Genomic DNA, 23,355 nt, shown 5'->3' on the forward strand with positions numbered 1-23,355 from the left:
TCTGTCAGTGGCTCCTACTCACAAGCCTAAAAGTGTTTTCACATCCACCATCCTGGAAAGAATAGCCCCTCGATTCCTCCTCCCTAACAGTCCACAAAGCCTCCTACCACTGGCAACGTGTGTGTGTGTGTGTGTGTGTGTGTGCGCGCGCGCGCGTGCGCATTGTGTTAGAGGCAGCATTTCACTATGCAGTTCTCACTGTCCTTGAACTTATTTGTAGCCCAGGCTACCTCAAACTCACAGCCACCCTCCTGCCTCAGCCTCTGAGGGCTAGGATTACAGGCCCGTGCCACCATGCTGGATCACTGGAAAACTTTCTTTAAAAATGGTGTGGCCGAATGCTCACCAGCTTTGACACCGCTAAGCAGCTTGGGTACGTCCCCTCCCTTCAGAGAAAATGGATGATGATAACATCTTCTTGGAAGATTAGGTATTTTATGAACGGCACCCGTTGGTCTTATGCTTGTTAATTCCTCTTCTCTCTTGTCATTCATTCCTCTCTTCACTGCAGTCTGGTTTTGATCCCACATGCTACTGAGTTTTACTCACCATCACAAGTTCATCCTCACTTGCCAGATAAAGCCAGCATTTTATTCCTAGTGTCCCTCCCTCTGTCTGCATGGCCTGACATCCTGAGCTCTCCCTTCCTGGTACTTTTCTCCCGTTGCTCCTCAGAGACTTTCCTTCCTCCTGATTCTTCTGCCGCACTTCAGTGGCAAATGACTCTCAGTGGCTTTTGTCACCCTCCAATTTCTCTCCTTCACTAACTGTTATACTAAGGAAACCATGGTTGACATTTTTCCAAGGTGTAAAATTCTCCTGGATGGTAACTTCCTTTCCTACCCTGCCTGTCTACCTTCTCTCATTCCCTACTGTCACTCCAGATATCTCAGAAACACCTTATCTATCCAGTGAATTACTGCCTTTGCCACCCATTCGACCTGTTTCTTTCCTCCAGTATTCCCAGTTAGTGACCCCATTGTCATAACTAAAACCTTCATCTTCATCTCCGACCCCCTCCTTTCTTACCACTTGCATTCAAGTCATCACCAAGTTCTTTCATTTCTCCACGCTGAACTGTTCTGCATCTTTCATTTTCTCATAGTCTGGGGGCCTTGTTTGTATTCTAACCTTGCTTCCTCGTTGGTTTCTCCCAGCAAGTTCTTTCTGCCCTGTTTTATTCTCCACATTCTCCACACTGGCATCAAGTGATCTCTATAATGCATCAACTAGACAGCGAGACATCCAGGCCCCAGACCTCTCAGAGGGCCACAGGGTATCATCTCCAGACCCTGTTCCTTATCCACCCCAGTCTAATCCTCACTCCATCTCTAGACTGAGAGGTTTTCCTCCTCATCTCTTGTTTCCAGCCGGATGTCTTTTTGTGGTTCTCTGTTTAAAAGCTCTGTAGCTTTACAATTCAGGACCACTTGTTTGGACTCTGATAGTTCCTCCCACATATCTCAACCTTGTGAGTTTTTTTATACGTCTTTCTCCCCAATTAGTCTGTAAATGCTCTTTTGACTAAAAGATATCTCATTCATATCCCAGCACCTACTCAGTCTCTGGTGCACGGTCTGGTGCACTTGATAGTTGTTAAGGTTTGTGTCTAGATGTCCCCCCAAGCCTCATGCAGTCATTGGCTATTTTCAGAGGTGAATACATGAGGCTGGGATTAAGAGCCTGCGGTTAGTGAATCAGTTCACTGATTGGTTTGGCAGGGTTCTGCTTAGGATGAAGAGGTGTGAGTGTTATCCAACCCTAGGGCTAGTGACCCTCTGCTTACAGTGTGATGGAAAAAGATGAGGTCATGTTCTCCCAGCATGCTTTGCAAAGAACTGAAAGATGGCAGTGATCACATCTGCTCACTACTTATGGGTCAGGGGGCAGGTGGCTGTAAATGGTCATACAATTGCAGATTTTGTACTGGAAATAAAGGTCTCCAAGACTGAAGGAACTGATGCAATGGATAAAGCGACTGTTCTTCAGCTGCTTGCTTGCATCCACTGTAAAGGGGCCTCCACATCCCGTTCTCAGTTCCACACCGGTAGTGGCCCTGGATCTTCCTAGAATTCAAGAGAGGCTTCTCATTATCAATCCCGCGGCTTATGGATTTCAAGATGATCTTTATGTCACACCAGCATCCTGCGTGCAGTCTTGGCAAAGAACTCCAGGGAAAATGCAGCAAAGTTTAGTATTCACGTCACAAACACTTCCAGAAGGAAATCGTTGAATTTCATGTACTATAGTTAATGCCTGAGTACTCTGAACCCCAAATAAAAGATTACAAGCAAACCTGCCCTCAAGGAATCAGGCTTAGATGAGTCAAAGCTTTTGTGGACATGCCTGATCAGATCCTGCAAGCAGGAGCCAATCCATTGCATGTATTGGGTTACTGTGGTGATCAACAGCCCCCTGCCAAATATCATTCTCAACAGACTGAATGGCCAGAAGAATTGGAAGAGGCCACAGAGGAAAATAAGAAAATCTAAGGGGAAGAATGGTCGTTCATTGTCTGCTACTTGGTTGAGAAATGACAACGCTGGGCTGGGGATGTAGCTCAGTGGACCACTCCTGTCTAGCAAGCACAAGGTCATGAGCTTGATCAAAGGACAATACTGACCAAATCCAGAAAAAATATTCATTCCTGCTGTATAGTGATCCACGTAACGGTGAAGGATCAAGCTCATAGACAGGCATTAGCTCTACACACAGACCTGTTAAAACAGACTCCATGCTGATGCTCACACTCTCAATGCATTGACTGAAGCAATAGTACTGATAGTCAATGCAAGATTGGAGTAAAAGTGGAATAATACACTGTCTGCCGAAACACATGGCCTCACAGAAGTTGAGGCCAAATCTACAGACTTTTAATATAATTCTGAAGTTTCTACAAAGGCTTTATGCATCTGGAAAATTGCCAGCCTTACAGACCTAGGTGAAACAAAAGCCAATGGAACAGAACCCTCGCTTACAACATGTCATCTTCTTATTCAGGCGTTTTATGGCATGCAAGCTCTTCAAAAGGACACCTCTCACCATCTAGCATATAATGAACGAATTAGTAGGAAAGCAATTTTCTCCAATGGACCTGGGTAATGAAAAGTTTTTCAGCTGGCTGTGAATGTTTGCTCGTCCTTCAGAGATCTTGCTTACCGAGTACATTGCATTTTAAACACAAGAGACACAGAGAATTCATCAGATATGATTATCAATGTAATTTCTTAATTTTATTTTACTGTTTTTTAGACAAGGCCTTATTTATTTCAGGCTGGTCTTCGACTCATTATGTGGGCCAGCCTGACCTTGAAACTCATGGAAATCCTCCTACCTTGGCCTCTAGAGTGCTGGGATTACAGGCATGTGCCCACATGCCCAGCTCAGTGTAATTTCTATTATTCCAAATTCTTCAGTTTGCTTTGTCTAAATTGATGTCATCTTAAAGTGTAATAAGGACTTGGTACCTTTGATGTTCTTTTCCCGCTTCCAAGTATTGAAAGATCTCCAAGCCTTGGATGTGGCCAACTGGTTAGAAATGATTCCTCAGAGTGGGAAAGATAGGAAAGCATATGGCCACACATTTCACAGTGACCAAAGAGAAAAAATCCTGAGGCTCACAGCAAGTGCTAAACATCCACCACAGCTTCAGGTGGTATTTGCTGACTGTGCCACTGACACCAAATCTACGTACGAGAGCCAAGAACTGCACAGGCTGCTCCCAGCCAGTGTTGCCAGCTGCACAGCTGTCCTCTTTTTAAGGGCTGGAAGATTCCAGGAAACCTAGAAAACACTGGGACTTTTCATGAAGTACAATCGAACCCCTAGAAGTCCTGCCCAGGCCATGGAGGCTGTGAAGCCTGTGAGTGCCTCAGCTCACCTGTCTGTGAGAGTCTCACCTAGAGAGCAAGACAGACTGTGCAATGGACCCAGAGCAAAAGGAAGCCCTGGGCAGCTAACTGCATTGGCCAGTGACAGTGATGGTGACAGCAGCAGTGACAGTGACGGTGACATTAGGGAAGGCAAATGAAAGATTGAGCCATGATGCAAAGATAACAAGAGGATGCAGATCTGGTGGGTTTGGTGCTATGAAGTGCAGTGGACACAAGGCAGCTTTAGCTTAAGCTCCTGATTTACTGTTACTAACCCTTCCAACACACGTGCACAACTGAGGTCCCTGGCTCCTGTTGATGGGGAAGCCCTGCACACCCCCAGCACACTCACACTACCAGCATCGCCTTGCAGCTGCTCACCAGCCTTCCTGGCCTGTGTGCTGCTGCTGCTGCTGCTGTTGCTGCTTTGGTCTTAAAAACTTCCTTGAAATTCCATCACAATTACTATCTGATTGATAGGTGATGGAGACCACTACAAAGCAGCTCTGAGCAGGAATTAACATTAATCAATTGGCTTTCTGTGCTTACTTGTGAGTCTGTACCAGGCCTGGGCCCCTTGTCTAGAGATGTGCAGTGGATTCATAGTAAGTAAACCTCTGTGGATCACTGGTCCTGGCTGAGGCTTGTAGTGGCCTTTGACAGCAGTGATGCCTCAAATGACAAGATAAGGCCACAATTGAAGATGCCTGGTTTAACCCCAAATAACTAGATAGAGAGGATAGCTGCAGTCTGACATTCACAGCTGTGTCTCACTCCTGCTGTGAATGTCAATCTTGAGATAAGATAATTCTCCTAATCAGCATAATTACTACTTGGGAAACTCTTTGCACTGATTCCCAAGGTCCTGCTCAGTTTCCCTGCACTTTCCTCAATATCCCCTTTGTTTGTTTGAAAACTAAATAAATACAGGTTACCCAGAGAAGTTCTTTCCCTCAGCCCCCAGATAATCTCAAATTCTGCTAGAGGGCTTTGATCCTCCTGGAGCTCTAAAATCATGAGGCTTGTCTCCTTTATTTAAACCTTCACCATCCACTCATTTGGGAAGTTACAGGCCTGATCAATACACAATAGGTATCTCAACTTGAGGAATATATAGATGGGCATGATTATGTATTTTACTATTGATTAAACAGGATAATGGCAGCTTTAGGCTGTACAGCTGATAAAATGAAGACTATAAATAAATGTAATTAATGTACACATATATTCCCATTATGTTTAACGTTTAATTCTGATACAGCTTTCATCATCCCCTTCCATCTACAGCACCCATGCGTGTTCAGGGACAGGAGTGTTCACTCAGTGGTAGAGAATTAGTCTGGCGTGTGAGTTTCTGGGTTCAATTCCCTGTACTGTAAACAAATGAACAGTAAGACTTGTTTCTATCTCTGAGTGTTTTTTGGTGTTTTTTTTTTTTTTTTTTGTCTTTTCTAGGTACTAAGAGTCTAGTGAGAGCTGGTGGAACAAAAAGAAGTGAAAGGTGTTGAGATAATTACTTGCATGTTGCCGCTTGATCAGCTCAGTCCAGAACCAGGCCCCCTAGCACTTCTGTCTTAGTGGTCCTGGAAGCCGCCAAGAGGCAGAGGTGCGGGAGTCCTCAGGCTCAGGAGGCTTCTGCCACAGGTAGCTTCGCCTGGTTCTCAGCTTTCCTGTGAACGCCCCGCCCGTCTCGGAGATGAGCAGCTGCATCTTCACTAGCAGGACTGACATTTACAGCGTGCTCTGCCGGGCTAGTGTTTCTAAACCCATGAACCGATAGTCACCTCCATTCTAAGGCCAGATGCAGTGACATCCTTAAAAGCCTGGGTGTCTGGTCCCTGCTTTCACCGGGAGTATAAGTGCCTGAAGCTCTCTTGCTAGACAAAGGGAAATGCGCTGATGCAATAACAAGCTACAAAGCAAATTTAGAAAAGGACAAAAGGCAAACTGGCCTCAGTTTGCAGCTTCCCAGGAGACAGCGGCTCCCTGAAAGCTCTGTGAACTCGGCCCCTCTGTCTCTGGCTCCTCAGCCCTCGTTGGCCTTGAGGCAGTACCCAGCAAGTCCCGAGTGGGTGGTACCCCTCACCTATCCAGCCTTCGCGAATTGCGCTCAGCTGGAACGGACAGGAAGACCCCCTGGACCATGGCATAGAACTGCAGAGGACTTTCAGAGTGTGTGCTAAGCAGTTCAGTCGTTCTGATTCTGTGCCCCAGATAAACGAAACCTGCACTCTGGGAAAAAGCAACCTTGAACATTCCTGAGGGAGCTGAAGGCCCAGAGTGAACCTCCATTATCTCCTACGCTGAGTGCTTACTTCACCAGCCTTTGCCCGCCAGTGTCAGTAAAGATACTTTCTGTGCCAGACCCAGTGACCTCTCCGGATCTGCTTTGGATCCCGCTGGGCCTGCTGTTTTATCTCCTTCCTCCAGTCCCAGGTCCCAGCTCCACTCCTCCTGGCTCCCACCGATTCCTGCCCCTCTGTCCATAAACCTGTGCAGTGAGTTCCCTGTGAAATTCTGAGCTAAAATAAAGACAGACAGACAGATGGAAGGTGTCTTTGTAACTGCAGACTCACCGCCCCGGGGACTATGCAGAATGGCTGGACAGACACAGGACTGCGGACTGTGCCAGAGACAGCGAGGACCAGGCCAGTGAACACCATTCTGCCACACGATTTCTGAGTTAAGCTTTAATTTTCCAGTGCGACGGGGTTTCTATAAGAAATAAGGTGAGTGCTCTTCATTCTACTCATCCTTTATCCCAGAGGCTTCCTCTCCCGAGGGCAGAAGCTTTAAAATTAAAAGCCATGGGGAGTACAGTAGGATGGGTGTGGGTATATTACTAAAAGAGGCTTTGTAGACCCTCATAGATAAATTAGAGGCATCTTAAAATAGCTACGACAAAAATGTCTATTATGCCATCAAGCTTGGTGGTGTAATTTGATCTAATGCTAAATATCTGACCTCTGCCACTGTCTGGCTCCATCACTAAAGCTCCCATGAATCAACTTGCTTTCCCTGTACAACACCACTGCCTTAGCACCCCAACAATGGCTTTCTCTTCTTGTCCTTCTGGAGCATGAGCTATCATTTGTTAGTTATATTAGTATAATAGTATTGCATTTTTAGTGTATTACAATATTTTAGTATATATATCAAATAACTTTGTGAAGAAATAAAACCTTCATTTTTCTTTGAACTTGTTCACAAAACATTAATAAAATATGCAAAATAATAATTGTAGATATATGCATTAGACTATTTGTATGAGCTGAGAAGTAAATGTAACAAAATGTGTATCAATAGAGGATTGATTGAATAAACTATAGTATATATATGTATTTAATTGCAAACATATTATGAACTATATATTACAACTATATATACAACTATATATTCTATAAATACAAATATATACCACTATATATACTATACATACAAATATATATACAACTATATATACTATATATACAAATATATATATATATAACTAATTATACTATATATAACTATGTATACTATATATACAAATATATATACAACTAATTATACTATATATACAACTATATATACTATATGTACAAATATATATACAACTATATATACTATACATACAAATATATATGTACCTATATATACTATATATACAAATATATATACTACTATATATTACAAACACAATTTTAAAAGGTTAGCAGAAGCAATAAGGGAAAAAAGGTAGACTTCTCAAAATATAAACTAAGTGGTTTGATTTTGTAACTGTATAATCATTTCACAGTATCTAAACATTGTAAGTTGAAATTAATTCCTGAGGCTGGGGATTTAGCTCAGCAGCATAAGCACCTGCCTTGTAAGCAGGCAGTTGTGAGTTCAATCCCTGGTACCAATAAAAAGGAAAAAGGCAAAAAAAAAAAAAAAAAAAAAAAAAAAAAAAAGAACAAAACAAAGTAATTCCTAACAGATGAGAGAGAAATGAAATGAACCTGACTGCATATTGATCTCGTGGCACTGTATAAGAAGAAGGAATGCAAAGGATTTTAAGCTCAGTGATTTGATGGCACAGTTTCAGCTGATACACTTTTAAGACAAAAAGAAACAACAAAACATAAAAAGTACAGTACCAAATTTCCCTCAGTAATCAGATTGGTATGGTAGTTTTGACAGCATTATTCTGAGTCTTTTCAAAATATATATTGGTACAAATAAGAAGAAATGGTAATTGTGTTGGTATTATCAGGGCTGGAGATTTTGTCACAAGAAAAAAAGAGATAAAAAGTTAAGTTTAATAAAATTAAGCTATAAAAGGTGTGCAGTACACAATTTGAATTGGAGACTGTTTGTATAAATCTTTAATATATTTGTGATTTTAAATGATTCTATATATGACACCAAAGCATAGAGACTGATGACAGGAACAAGCTGGACTACATTAAAATTGAAAACTTGTGTGCACCAAAGGGCACAATCAACAGAAGAGTAGAATAAAATATTTGCAAATTGGACACATAGCAAGAGTTAATATGCACAGCATCTATGAAGAACTGGAGCAATTCAATATTTAAAAGGCAGGATTGGGGATGGTGGTGCACACCTGTGACCCCAGCCACTCCAGAAACTGAGGCGGATCACCAGAGAGAGGCCAGCCTTGCTGATGTAGTGAGAAGCTACCCCCCAAAATAAACATAAGCAAAGGATGTTTGGCATTGCTGATCATGACAGACATGCAAACCAAACCACAGTGAGATACTTGTCACACTCATTAGGATGGCTGCCCATCAAAAATAAAGAAAAATAAAGAATATAACCAGGGTTGGTAAGGACATGAAGAAACTGAACTCCTGTGAGCTGTTGTTAGTGGGAAGGTAAAAATGGTACAGATGCTGTCGCAAACTTTATGGTAATTCCTCAAATATTTTTTAAAAGTAAAATTACCATATAACTCAGCAACTTCACTTTGGTTAAATACATCCCTAAAAAATTTGAAAGCAATCTCAAAGAAATATGTACACACCCATGTCCGTATCAGCATGATTTGTAATTCTAGAATATCAAAGCAACCCAAGAGTCCATCAGTGGACAAGTAGAAAAATGTAAGTAATGTAAATAAAATGAAATCACCCTTCTGATGCTTATTGTAACACGAATGGATCTTGAGCACATTATGCTTCATGAAGTGTGGCAGTCACATGTAATACCACTTGTACACGTAAGACCACTTGTACACGTAAGGCCACTTGCATGCAGGACCCAGTAGCCCCACCTGAGGAAGTGGAGGGTGGGCAGGTGGGTGCCTGGCATCGGGGAGTGGGAAATGGGGGATTAACATTCCATGAGTACAGAACTTCAGATCTCCAAGATGGGAAGAATTCTGGAGACAGATGATGCTGATGGCTGCACAATGGGAATGAACTTGGCGCTGCTGAAATACACACTTCCAGATAAAACATTAAAGAATGTGTATGTTAATAGCAGTTCATTATGCTCATTTTTCTCTGTATGTATAATAATCGTAATATAATAGGAAGTAGAAAAGCAATCCTTCACTGGAATAATTGATCCATATCCGATGGTATCACCAATTTCCATACTGTCTTCCCGTGGTCTACAAGGGAGAATAAGTCCCCTATGATGACAAATAAGGCCTCCTGTGACCTGCCCGCTGCCTTTCTCTCCAGCCCTGGCCTCCCGTGGCAGGACAATGCTGAGCTGGTTTGGTTCCTGAGATCCAATGCTGTTCATGCCTCTGGGCTTTTCATATGCTGGTTCTTTTTTTCTGAAATGCTCTTCTATTTCTTTACACCTGGTAAACAATCTACAGTCCAAGAACCTCTTCAGGAGCCATGTTCTATAAAACCTTCCCCATCACCCTTCTCCTACTTTTTAGTTAGTGGATGTATACCTTCCCTCAACCCATAGGGGCCTGATGCAATGCCCAGGGAAATTACTGCTCAATTATTTTTCTGGCATGTGCATGTATTCCTTTTAACACAATCTCACCGCCTTATAATTACTCAGTTGCAGGCCTTTCCTGGCCTCTAGACACTGATCATGTTATGAATATTTGGTAAGTCAAACTAATTCTCACTTTAAGTTTTTTGAGTGACACTGCAAATGGAAGAAAAGACAATGAAAGAAATTATCAGGCTGGGGGTGTACCAAAAAAAAAAAGATTATCAGTGTCTAGGATACTTTTGCACATTTTAAATCAATAGAGAAAACAAAACAGCCCCCAGAACTGACTTCTGGAGTCCTGAGAGATTCTGCCTCATCTCTGAACACTAACAGGTTCCTGTCAATGAGCCCAAACTGTGGCTCTGAAGTATATTTTGCATCCTATCAGACAGCATGGTAAGATCTTACGTGGAGGTTAATGTCATGTAGATATTCTCTTCTTCAGATGTAGTGATCATGTTTGGAGCCCTCTTTATGATAACTGGGCATTGCAAAAGTTGCAAGGTACTGATTAGGAACCCGGCAACATTGGTAACAGCTTTTCCACACCTTTCTGGAATTATTTTAGTAGTACTCTTGTTTTTCTTTTCTTTTCTTTTTCTTTTTTTTTAAATTTTTTACTTTTTTATTTTTTTAATTCAATTTACTTTTTTACAATGAATTCATGGGAATAGTTTGAGGAATAAAATCAGACTGCGAGCCTGCACTCCCTCCCCACCCCCGAGCTCTGCTACCTCCTGCTGGCCCTTCCTGTGTGTACCAGCACCTCCTTTCACACTCGCGACCAGCTCTTCCTGTGTTTGTTGCAGTTCTGTCAGAAGTCTGCTCCTGCTCCTGCAGCCTTTCCTTGGTATTTGGTGGCAGATTCTAGTTTCTGACTTCTGCTAAGGAAGATGAGGCCTTCTCACCCACAGCCTCCACCCCAACCACACACAGGAAACCTTCCAGCCTCTCATTTCCCATTAGGCTTTCACTCTTGTCTTCTCCTTTTAAGTGAGTTGCACAGCCTAGCACAAACAGAAGGAAGGGATTAACCTCCACCTCTTGAAGGAAATAATTTCAAAGACTGTCTTAAAATTACCACACACCCTTTACGAGATCTCAGTCAGTTTCCAGTAGAACCTTGGGGACTCACAATTTGTGAACACTGCAAATGTCTTCCTCTCTAAACCTTGACCTCTACAGCTGGTCTTGTCAGGGAACAGCTGGTTCTGTCATCGCTTGGTAGAGTGATTTCCTTTACCTATTATCTTCATGATTTCTTTCTCTTCTGTCTACCTAGGTCCCTACATCCTTGATTCCAGAACGTCCCATTCTCGGCATGTTCTTTTTTCCAGGAAAATACATACTCCATAGGTTTCTTCAATGTACAGGAATTAGAGCCTATGAAAGTATAATCATCCAACTTGCAGTTATCTTCCGGGTATTTACTGCCATTTGATTCTTTATTTTTGATCTGTTTCTTTTATCAGATAAACTATGAGATTTTCTCCCTAAATTTACTCTTCTAAAAATGCATCTCAGTGTGGATCTGTATTCTTCCACCATACTGATCGCCTGATGGAACCTTGCAGTCTGGAAATTCATACCTTTCCACTTGGGGAAAACTTACAGAATTATTTCTTTAAAGAGTCATTATCACATCCTGCCTACTTACCCTCCAGCAGTGACCACCACTCCCAAAACTCTATGTTAAAAGAGCACATACCTAAAAGAAGTTATTCACAAAAAGTATATATTGTAGAATAATGTATATCCATATACATGTACATTTATATATACACATTTATAACATGGTATATATGCAATGAAATGTTCATTGAAGAACATGAAATGTTCAGGTGAGCTAAATTTCAAGCACCAGAAAGTAGGTGGCTGTGTCCTAAGATGGATATTTCAGATTGAGAGGAACCGGGAAGTGACTCCTAATTAGTAGTGAGTCTCTTTGTTGTTACTGACCTACACTGAATAAGGAGGAAACAGACAGGCAAACAGACCAATAATGAACACAGACAATGAATCCGCATTCAAAACTACATAATGCAAACAGTAAAAGGGAACACAAAGTCCAGGATAAGATAGATGCGTGTAGGAAGCTGTGGAAGCCGGAGATTGATCCTGCGTGGGTGTGGGAGTGGAGCAAGCTCTGTGGGAGCAATGAGCACTCTCCAACAAGTTGCTCCAGCCCAGAGAACACTGAGCCCTAAGGAGATCCAGGAAATGGGTTGCTAAGCAAAGGGTTATTATGTTACTTTATCTTGCTAAATGTATAAATATTCCTACTGTGGTTGAGCAGTTTCTTTCCTCCCATGAGGGGAGAGGGCTCCCCTGACCTCAGCTTTTGTATCTTTTCTTTATTCCCCCATCCTCTCAGTGTCCTTCTGTCCAGGAGCACCTAGAGCTTCAGCCGGATGCAACAGAGTCCTTGAGGAATTCTATCAAGTGTTGAATAAAGAATAAATGCCTGTCACTTTGCAAGTTCTCCAGAAAATGGGAGAGAAAGAATCACTTTCAAACTCATTTCAGAGGACAAAAATCACCCTGAGAATACAGAAGACAAAGATGTGTTAAAAAACAAACTGAAAACACCTTGCAGGCCAATATTCCTAATGAACACAAACAGGAAAATGCTTACATGAGCAAATTCTCCAGCACGTTCAAAGGCTCCACCGCCACCATCTATATCAGGATTGACCTCAGCTGTGCCAGAATGCTTGTCATGCACAAACCATTGTGGAATGTGAAAAACCACGCTCTTAGAATCAAGTGTAAAACCCATAACACCTCCGTACATTTGGAAAAAAGCATTTGAAAAACTTCAACGTAGCATCACTGTTTCACAATAAAACCTGTTCATGCTGTGTACAGAAGGAATGGACCTCAGCATAGTAAAGGTCCTGCATGACAGACGCACACCTGATCATGTGCTCAGGGGTAAAAGCTGAAAGCTTTTCTGTTAAGGTCAGGACTGAGACAAGGATGTCCACCTGGCATCTTCTATTCAATGCAGCACTATTAGCTATTGAAATTACCCAGGAGAAAGAAATTAAAGACATGCAGTCAGGAAGCAGAGAAATTTATCTCTATTTCCCAAGGACACGTACTTATACAGAAAACCTAAGACTGCAGTAAACATCTGTTAGAAGTAACAAATTGAGTGAAGTTTCAGGGTACAAATTCTGCATGGAAAAATAGATTTCATTTCTATGTACTTTAATCTATCCTCCTCAAGGCAAAGAAAACAACTGAATATTTAATCACCTCAACAAGAATGAACACACAGGAAAATTTAACCAAACTCATCTGTTGCCTGAAAATTAGGGGACACTGACCAATGAGTGAAAGGTGAAGTGTTGTCATTCTGGACTGAAAGAATTAATACTGTCATGATGTCCATGCTACACAAAGCAACCACCAGAATCAATGCCGTTCCATTCAAATAACCATGACATTTTCTTATAACTAGAAAAAGCAATCTGAGTATTCATAGGGAGTTACCAAACACTACAAAGTATGTTTCTTTATCTACAAAAGACCAATGGTAGATACTCGATTTCGAAGTACATTATAAAATGAGAACAATCAAAACAGTCTCATTGTACGACAACAGACACACAGATAAACCCAATAGGCCAGATACCAATATAAATCAAATCCTGCTTTCACTGATAGAGTGTTTTGTTGTTGTTGTTGTTTAACAAATATATTTTATTTTGTCTTTACAGAGTCTTCCTTTATATCTGGCTGGACTTAACTCTGTAGTTTAGCTTTTATCAGGAGGCTCACTTTTCTTCTAGACTTTTCCTGTGGTTCTTCAGGTAAGAACGTCAAAGGACACCTTAGAGTTGATCAAGGCTTAATCCTCAAAACTTCCTGTTAAGTGAACAGTAGGACACTAACTCCACATCCCTCCACTGTCCTGTCACAGAGAGTCCAGCAGGGGTACAGTGAGGATGGAGCAGGAAGGCACACGGCTCACCCTGACAGAGCCCCAGAGCAGGACTTCCTGGACAGCTGCCCCAGCATCCTCAGGGCCTCCTCCTGCACCTCTTGAAGACCAACACTTCCTCCCCACAGTGGGGGATGGTGGGAAGGTGAGTTCTGCTCTCAGAGCACAGTGTCTTTAGCCATGTAAGGGTCCACGTCTTGGACAGGCAAGACTTGCCCTTGCTCAGCCTCAGTCCGATGCTAAGAAAATCAAGCTCATGTCATGGCTGCAGGGTGGAATGGGGTCTCTGTCGTAAGTGTCCGCCCTGGCCAGGAGATTTCAGAATCACTCTGTGGGCTTCAGCATGATCCTAAAGCCGGAATCCAGCGGTGCCCAGGGCACTGCAGAATGCTCTTCACTGCGACACTTCACAAATCAGTATTTGCTTCTCAGTCGTGGGGATTGAATCAAGACCTTCTCACTGAGCTACATCACCAGGCCATTTAATTTGTTTTTAATTTTGTCACAATCTCACTGAGCAGTTACATTACCCAGCCTAGCCTCAAATGTGTGATCCTCTTGCCTCAGCCTCCCAGAATACTGAGGTTACATAAATGTACCACCTCACCCAGCTTCACTAAGCAGTTTGGAAAGACAGACTTCAAAATCTACTGCTATACCTAGGTGACCACCTGTGACTTGTGTCAGTTTGGATTCTCTGACAAGATCAGGGTGGTTTTCCCAGACTGTCCAGCTACTTGCTGCCCTTGGGCCAGAGTGACCTTCATTCCAAGGCTGCCTACCTCTAGGTGGTGACCTCAGGCTCTGCACTGACCCCCTCCCTACCCTGGCCCTGATGTACAGAGACCCCACGTGCTTTCCCACCTTTCAGCAAGGTGAGCTGGAGAGTGAGCAGGACGGGCCCATCCCAGGGAGACTCAGCCCCTTCTAGTCCAAAATTCCTGCATGAGGGTTAGGAGCTGCCCACAGCCCCATGCCTGAGCCTGTGCCCATGAATGCTGCAGGAACCATCTGATCAGTCCCTGCACACAGCCTGCAGCTCATGACCTGCATGGGGCTGTCACAGGCTCCCTCTATGACTGTGTACAAATTCCCCAGCCTTGCAGTTAGCTTATGGGCTGAGCACCCCAGACTCTGAGCATCATGTGGGCTGGGTGATGAGAAGGGATGTGGCTGAGTTGGGGTCCCAGTGGTCTTACAGGTCAGAGTACTGGTCTCCATGAGCAAAGGCTTAGAGAGTGGCCTTGAGACACAAGCCCAAACACAAGTTCCATCTGCATAGTGCCCCCTCTGGTCTTTAGAGGCCCTGATAGGTGGTCACCAGGGGAACTGGTGTCAGGGCCACTCAATAAAGGGTTCACTGCTCAGCTGAATTCTGCAATTACAGCAGGAATTCCTGAGGAAATGTGAGTCCCAAATGCATTGGCAGAGATGCACCATCCAGCCTTTTGGCCTGGGTCTGAACTGCACGGTGGTCAGCACAAAACTAGAGGACAACCTGCTGCTTTTGTTAAGAAGCTTCCTGAGCACACAAGGAACCCAGCTGCCTGCAAGTCCTAACCAGGGCCATGACTCTAGTTCCCAGCAGAAAACAAGAGTAGAGGTGGGGGTCGTCTCAGGCCTCAGAATGAAGAGCCGGGGCTGGGCACCCCAGGTTAGGGGAGCCCAGGGTTCCAGGAACCACAGGTGAGAATCAATTCCACCTAGGGAGCCTGGGGCTCATGACACCAGTTCCCAGGAGGGCCAGCTTGGCTTCCCCATCAAACCTGCAAACGCTAGGTGCTGTTCTGAAAACTCTGGGAGACCTGCATCATGCTCAGCCCTTGGCAGGTGGGTCTTGTTCTACTCTCAGGCGATCCCAGAAGACAGGGGCTTAGGAATCACAAAGGTGGGAAGGTGAGGCCTTGTCCCAGTCCATCCATTCCAGCAGGCTGTGGCTTTGGGGCACCCGTGGCTCATCAGAGAGGCCATGAAGACCCCTCGGTGACTGGCTGCATCTGGGCCTGGGAGTCCCTGACCAAGGGTGCTATGGGCAAGGCTGTGAGCAGGAGCGTGACCCTGCCCAGCCCTCTGGGCAGAGCCCACCCTGCAGCTCAGGGCACCGCCTGTGCTTCCAGAGGCCAGTGTGTCCCTGCACTGCACTCATCTCTACCAGGCCTTAGGGGAGTCCTGATGGTTCCCTCTGTGGCAGCCTGACAGCCCAGCACCTCTGCCTTAGGACTCGCTTGTTGCCTGGTTTGACCAAGCACACAGCCATCTAGAGGGCAGACCCAGGATCCCCTGCACACAGAACGGACAGTCCAGTCCTTCTCATCATGCTCCAGACAACACCCCACAGAGTCCCTCCCAAGATGCCGTCTTAGGGTCACAGCAGCTCGTTCTGCCCTGATCCATCAGTAAGAAGTTGTTTACTGTGCTGAATATGTCCGAGCTCTTAGCGTGTTGATTTTCTCACTCTGACGGGGAAAGTAAATTAGGTTTGTCGTGCTGATCCCTTCATGGAGAGGAGATGGTAAGTGGGACAGATTCCTTCTTGCTTTTCTTTCCCCTTTGTCCCTTAAGGATGTTTTAGGGTCATTTCCCTCACATACACATCACCCTCCCAGTGAGCCTTATGCCAAACCACCTTCAGGACAGTACCATGAATCTGAAATTAGTAGGCTGCTTAATACGCAGGTTTTATTTGTACCAGGAATCAGACTCAGGACCTAGGCTTGCCAGCAAGGCAGCAAGGTACTGTGCTGCTGAGCTGTATCCCTAGCCCATACACAGGTTTTAGATCTCAATATTATCAGCATTGTGTTAGGAGGTAATCTCAGTTTTGTCCTAGATACATTGATTTATAAAATGAATTTCAGTTATATTTAGATAAAACAGTGATAAAACAGTGAAGCCATAATGCAGTTACCCAACTTACATAAGCAACATAGGGTGGTTATGGATGGTTTTTCATATTCAAGAAACAGGCATGGAATGTCAAAGGAGCAGAATAGACATCCTATAGAGCCACACGTATATGGAAGATTGAGTTTTAAGAAACGTGAAAGGCAAGCCAGAGGAAAGGGATAATCTTTATTACAAGTATGCTTGGACACATGTCATATATAGGTGTGGTTCAGGAACAGCCATACAAAATGTGTGATATTTGATCTTTAACGCTTATGTCAAGGTTAACTGATTAACTCCAAATTGGTCAAAGACCAAGTATGTTATTGTTTATGCCCAGATGTCCTCCCAGACCCTCATGCAGTGTTAGGTGTAGACTGCATGACGCTGGGATTAAGGGTGGGCGATTACTAAATCAGTCCACTGACTGGTTTTTCCGCTGCCCTAATCCCAGTAGCCTAGATAGAGTGTAAGAGAGGCAGAAAGATGCTGTTAAGGTCCCTTGTTGCTTTTGCTATCTTTTGGGTGCCACGAACTGTTGTTCTCTGTGACCTCCCTCTGCCAGGTGCCACCCTGCCTTGGAGCCAGATGAACTAAAACCTCTACAAACCATGAGTTAAATAAATTTCCCTCCTTTAACTTTGGGTGTTGGGTATTTTGTCTTAGAAAAGAGAAAAGTAACTGACACAATATGAAACCTGAACATCTAGCGCCATTTTGTTAGAGCTTAAACGTAAAACTACCCCAAAACTCTTAGGTGTTTGGAAAGTAATTAGCTTATGTGGGTCCTATACTTATCAACAAGTTCACCACTGATGAGTTTCCTGGATGAATATGTTAGGAGGTAGGGCTTTGATGGAGGTGGGTCCTGGGGTTGGGATCTAGAAGCTTATGTGTTTGTCCCTGGCTCCTCTCTTCTTGTGTGCTTCTGGCCACCATGAGGTCAGAAATCTTCACCACCACTTCTGCCATGTGGGCATTTAGACTCACTCCACTGAATCTGAGAGCTAACATAAACCTCTCCACCTTTGAAATGCAGTGTCTGGTATGCTGTCCTAGCAACTGAAAAATAACTAATACACTCTCTGAGTGACAAAATCATTTTTCTCAAGGATTAGAGATTTCCCACAGACAACATCATAAAGAGTATCCATAACAGAACAAAACGGATTAGCTTTTATCAGAGTTCAGAACTGCCCCTTCAAAGACATTGCTACAAGAATGAAAGGATGAGGCAACGGTTGGGCTAAAAGATTTGAAAGGAGTATATCTGAGAAAAACTTCTTTCTGTACCAGAAAAGAAATAGGAAGCACCACAATGAGGAAATTTTTAATAATTGAAAGCAGAGGCATCGGGACTTAATAAGATAGTTCAGCAAGGAACACACCTACATTTATGTATTTATGTATTTATTTATTTATTCATTCATTTATTTATTTCCTTCTTTCTTTTTACATTTGGGTGAAGCAAAGATTACTTCCACTACACTTTTTTATTTTTTATTTTTTATAATTTCATTTAAAGAAAGACTGAACAAAACAGAAAAGAGGTAGAAATAATACTTACTTTCAAAGAAAAAAATAGTAAGAAATCACTAGTTGATGATTACAGATTGTCCCCTTACAAATAGTTATTCAAGATACTAAAGTGGAGCATATAAAGTGGGGATTCAAACAGTGAGACTGCAACCAGTTCTGTTCAAAAACTTAGAAATATGGTTATCAATCCTATACACTTAAGCATATATGCAGTTATCCATATCTTCAATTATGTTGAGACTGAACAAACCCAAGCAGGCTAATATCACTCTGAACAAAGAATAAAACCATTGCTGGGTTTCACATTACAGCACTCCAGGATCAGCACGGGATACTTTAGTGTCTCTTTTTCTTCAAAGTATTTGTTCATTTCATCATGTATCAAAGTATCAGTTCTCATAAACTGTTTATAGATTCTACACATGCATGAGTCTTAACATGTATTTCTATCCTTTCTGTATTAGAGGGAGAAACAAAACAAAGCAAGACAAAACAAAACGTATTCCTATAAACACATGAAACAAAAAAAGACATAAAACCACAGTACACGGAGTTATACCATGTTTACTGTGTTGTCTCTTGTTATCTTCAATAGAATTGGCTATATCATCAGACATGTAATTGAATATTCAGTACATAACAGCATTAATAAAAACACAACTTTGTATATAGTATAAAATTTCAAATACAGGTAGTAATCAAACCAGAATGGGTATCGTAGTGAATCTTGTCATCTTCAGTGTAGTTGCCTATACTCTCAGACTCAATACTATCAATCTTATCAGTTTTGAATAAAATCTTCTTCACTCTGTTTTCTGCTCCATTTATTGAGGCCTCTCTGCCACTGTTCATGGAATCCTAGTACTTTTCACTCTCTCTAGAATGCCCTGCAGTATTTTCTGTAGAATTGGATTGGTGGATGTGAATTTCCCAAGTTCCTCTTTGTCTTGGAAGCATCTTGTTTCTCTATTAATTTCTAGAGACAGTTTATCAGAGTATATCAATCTGGGTTGGAGGTTATTTTCTTTCAGGGCTTGGAATATTTCACTCCAGGCTCTTCTTGACTTGATGGTTTGTATCGAGAAGTCTGCCATTATGCTGATGGGCCTTCATTTATAGGTGATCTGTTTCTTGTCTCTAACAGCTTTTAATATTCTGTTCTTATATTGAATTTCTGGGATCTTGATTACTATATGCCTGGGTGTAGGTCTGTTTTGGTTGTAGGTGGCTGGAGTTCTGTATGCTTCATACATCAGAATATCATTTCCTTTTCCTATATTTGGGAAGATTTCTGTGAATAACCTTTGTAGTTCCTTTGTTTGTACCCCTGCTTCTTCATTCACAGTCTTTATTCTCAAGTTATAGATCCTCTTGTCGTCTTCGCCTTTGTATTGTTACTGTTTGTTTCCTTGTTATTTTTAAAAAGTTTTTCCTTTCATAATCCCACATTGCAAAATTGCCCTCCAGTTTGGATAATCTATCCTTAGTTTCTTTCAGGCAGATTTGCCATGTTTCCATAGAGTTTTTAATTTCCTGTTAATCTCTTTGAATCTGCTTCATGTATTCTATATATTTTTAAATTCTTCATCAAATGGTTCGCTCTTTTGTTTGGTTCCTCCCTTCTTCCAACTGTGTCTGCTTGAGGGGTGCTTAGTATCTCTTTTATTAATCTTCTTATATCTTGCTTTACTTGACTAAATATTTCACTTTTGAACTTGTCTATGAGGTCCTGAAGATATCTCTTTATGTCCACTGGTGCCGTGTCTGATATTGCATGTTTGCTGTTCTCATTCTCCTTTATATTTACCTGTCCTAGGTCAATGTTCTCAGGATTGGGACTGGGGGACTTTTTGTTGTTACTTCCTCTTCCCATCTTTTTTGTTTCTTCCAGGAGGCCTCAGTTTCTTTCTTTGTTGGTTACAATTCTTCTAAAGCACTCTGGCTGGGTGATCCTTCCCACTGCAGTTTGCTAGTGAGTTGCAAACAGGGGCAGCATATGCTGGTCCCTCCCCTCCAGATCAGTCAAGCTGCTGAGGCCTGCACTGTATTACTTTGTGCTGCCTCCCTTCTGGGTCAGTCAAACTTCTGAGGCTTCACTGCTTTAGTGTGCACCACCCATAGGGAATTGATTTCGGGTAACCTATTGGGTCTCAACCAAGTCACGTGACCCAGGCCTAGCTCACTCCACCAATCTCATTCAGGAAGGGAACAACTGACTGAATTCACTGTTGCCCCTTGTACTTGCCAGGCCCGCCTGGTCCCAGAATGTGGTCCACCGCAGCACCCCTTTCTGTGGAATGGCTCCACTCCCATTACTCACCACAGGTTGATGCAGGCTCTGGCCACCTCAGCTCTCTGTTCAGCTTGCCAAGCCCCTGACCTCAGTGTAACTGCGCCTCCAGTGAGTCGAAGCTGTGGGACCTTGGATGGCTCAGCAAGTCGCCTGCTGTGGTGGGAGCACTGAATAGTGTTTGATTGGTTCTTCTCATCTTAGTTTCTTCTTGGGATGAAAGAATTCGTCTCCCTCTGTTTGGGACTCTGTATTATGTTGAATTCTAAGTTGACTATCTCAGGGCGCCTCTGTAGCCAGCTGTTATCTATCTGCCATCTTTGGCCCCCCACACCTAGATTTCAAATAACCATATAAATGTTTGTTATCATAATCAGTTATCAGTTAAGTGGAAATGAAGTCTACATGGAAATATCACCCTTTACCTTTCGAGAAGGTAAAATTACAGTGGTCACATGGGTCTTGGTGAGGAATGAGAACCCTTCAAACTTGCTAGTGGTACAATCACCTCAGAAAGTATTTTTAAGGTTTATTTAAGAGTTAACCCTTATCCATCTTATGATTCTGCTCATCCAATCCTCAGAGTGATCACACAGAGACTTTACAAGGTCACATGCATCAGCTTCGTCTTCATTAAGTGAACCCTAAAACACAAACATCAGCAAATAGCTGAAGGAATAAACAAACTGTAGAACCTGTGCAATGAATTTCTATACAAGTAAATATAAAAATGCATCACAGAGTTGAAAGAGTTTTTGGCATGGTTAGAAAACAGAATATAAAGTAAAGTGGCCTTTATTTTAAGAATGCGGAGAGAGAACTCCCCGACCACTGAGGTCTGGCATTCTCTCTGCTGGACACATGGTGTGGGGACATACATATAGGTTAGGTCTGGGGTGAAGCCTAAGGGGCATTGCTGATGCACAAGTAGCTCATTGGAATTTATTTCATCCATAGGTAAATTGCTTAGGGACAGGGAAGGTGACCTTTCACCTCCCACCTCTGCAGAGTCCCCTTTAGGGAAAAATCCTTTCAGGGGTGACCTCAAAATAATTTTGCTTCTTTAAAAAATCAGAGAAGCCACATAATACCCTCACACAATATATACATTTTGTTTTGAAAACTATGCAACAAATGTGTGTGCAGAAATCAAGTTAGTTTTTGGCTGGGCACATAGTGGAACGTGATGTGAAAATATGGGTGACCATAACCTTGACAGTCAGCTTTGACAATTCATATATATATCTAGGAATCTGTCTATGGCTTCTGTGTTTTCTGTCTTATTGGTGCACAGTTCTTAAGTAGATATTGATGACCTCCTGGATTTTTTAAGAATCCAGATTTTACCCTTTTTATTCATCATTGCATCTATTTGAATCTTTATGCTTTTTTGATAAGGTTGGCTAAGGGCTTGTCTATTTTATTCAGTCTTCCAAAGAGCCAATTCTTCAATTTATGGACTCTTTGCATTGCTTTCTCACTCTTGATTGCATTGACTTCTGCTCTGATTTTGATAATTTCTTCCTTCAGACATGCTTTGGGTTTAGCTTGCTCTTCGTTTTCTAGAAGCTTGAAGTTCAACATTAGGTTATTTCTTTCACTCACTCTTTCTGATGTGGGAATTCATTGCTAAAATCTTCCCTCACAGGACTGCTTTCAATGTGGCCCATAAGTTCTAGTACATTGTATTGGCATTATCTTTTAATTCTAGAAACTACCTAATGTCTTCTTTAATTTCACCTGGTTGTTTAAAAGAGCATTAGTTAATTTCCATGTAGTTTCTTTTTCCATTTATTTTCAACTTCATTGCACTATGTTCTGATAATATGCCTGATAATAATTTCAATTCTTTTGCATTTACTTAAACATATTCTATAAACTAGTATGTGATCTATTTTGGAGAAAGTTCCCTGTGGTGCTGAGAATTCTGTTGTTGGATGGAACACTCTGTATATATCTATTAAGTCCATTTTTTCAAAGGTTTGGCTCAACCTTGATATTTCTTTGTTCATATTTTTATCTTTTTGGTCTATCTATTTATGACAGTGGTATATTAAGATTCCCCATTACAATCATATTAGTGTGTATTTGATTTTTTCATATCTGTTCATGTTTATGTAGTTGGATATGCCGGTAATTGGTGCATATATATATTTTGCCTGTGTCTCTTTCCCTTGAATTATTCTTTTCAAAAATATGTAGTGATGTTTTTCGTATCTTATGGAAGGTCACATATTGAAATCCACTGCTTTTGCAATTAGGATAGCTACCCCTGCTTTTTCCCAGGTTCTAGTCACATAGACTATTGTTTTCCATCCTTTGATTTTCGGTCTATGAATTTCTTTTTTAATTAAATGTGTTTCTTTTATGGATCGTATTGTTGGATCTTGTTTCTTGATCCATTCTTCCAACCTGTTTTTTTGTGATTGATGAGATCATTCATATTGATGGTGGTAGGTTTTTATTTACCTTGACATTATACTATTTTCCTGTTGTTGGTTTCCTTTCTTTTCCTTCAGTTCAATTGTTCACCTTGCCTGGCAGATTCATTTTATTGAGATTCTTGGAATTGTTGTCTTCATTGTCTTTTTCTAGAATGTCATTCAGAAAGTTTCAGAGGGCTGGTTTGGTGGTTATGAATTTCTCTAGGTATTCTTTATCATGGAAGTGTCTTATTTCTCCATCAGTTTTCAAAGATAATTTTGTAGGATAAATCAGTGTAGGTAGAAGATTATTTTAGGGCTTGAAATATTTTATCCCAAGCTGTCCTTAATGTAAGCATTTGTGTTGAGAAGTCAGCTGTGATTCTGATGAGTTTTCCTTTATAGGAAATTTGTTTCTTTTCTTTCATGGTTTTTAGTATTCTG

Source organism: Cavia porcellus, unplaced genomic scaffold (assembly GCF_034190915.1).
Source record: "Cavia porcellus strain 051 isolate PalLab524CR breed Dunkin Hartley unplaced genomic scaffold, mCavPor4.1 scaffold_7, whole genome shotgun sequence".
NCBI classification, from domain to species: Eukaryota; Metazoa; Chordata; class Mammalia; order Rodentia; family Caviidae; genus Cavia; species Cavia porcellus.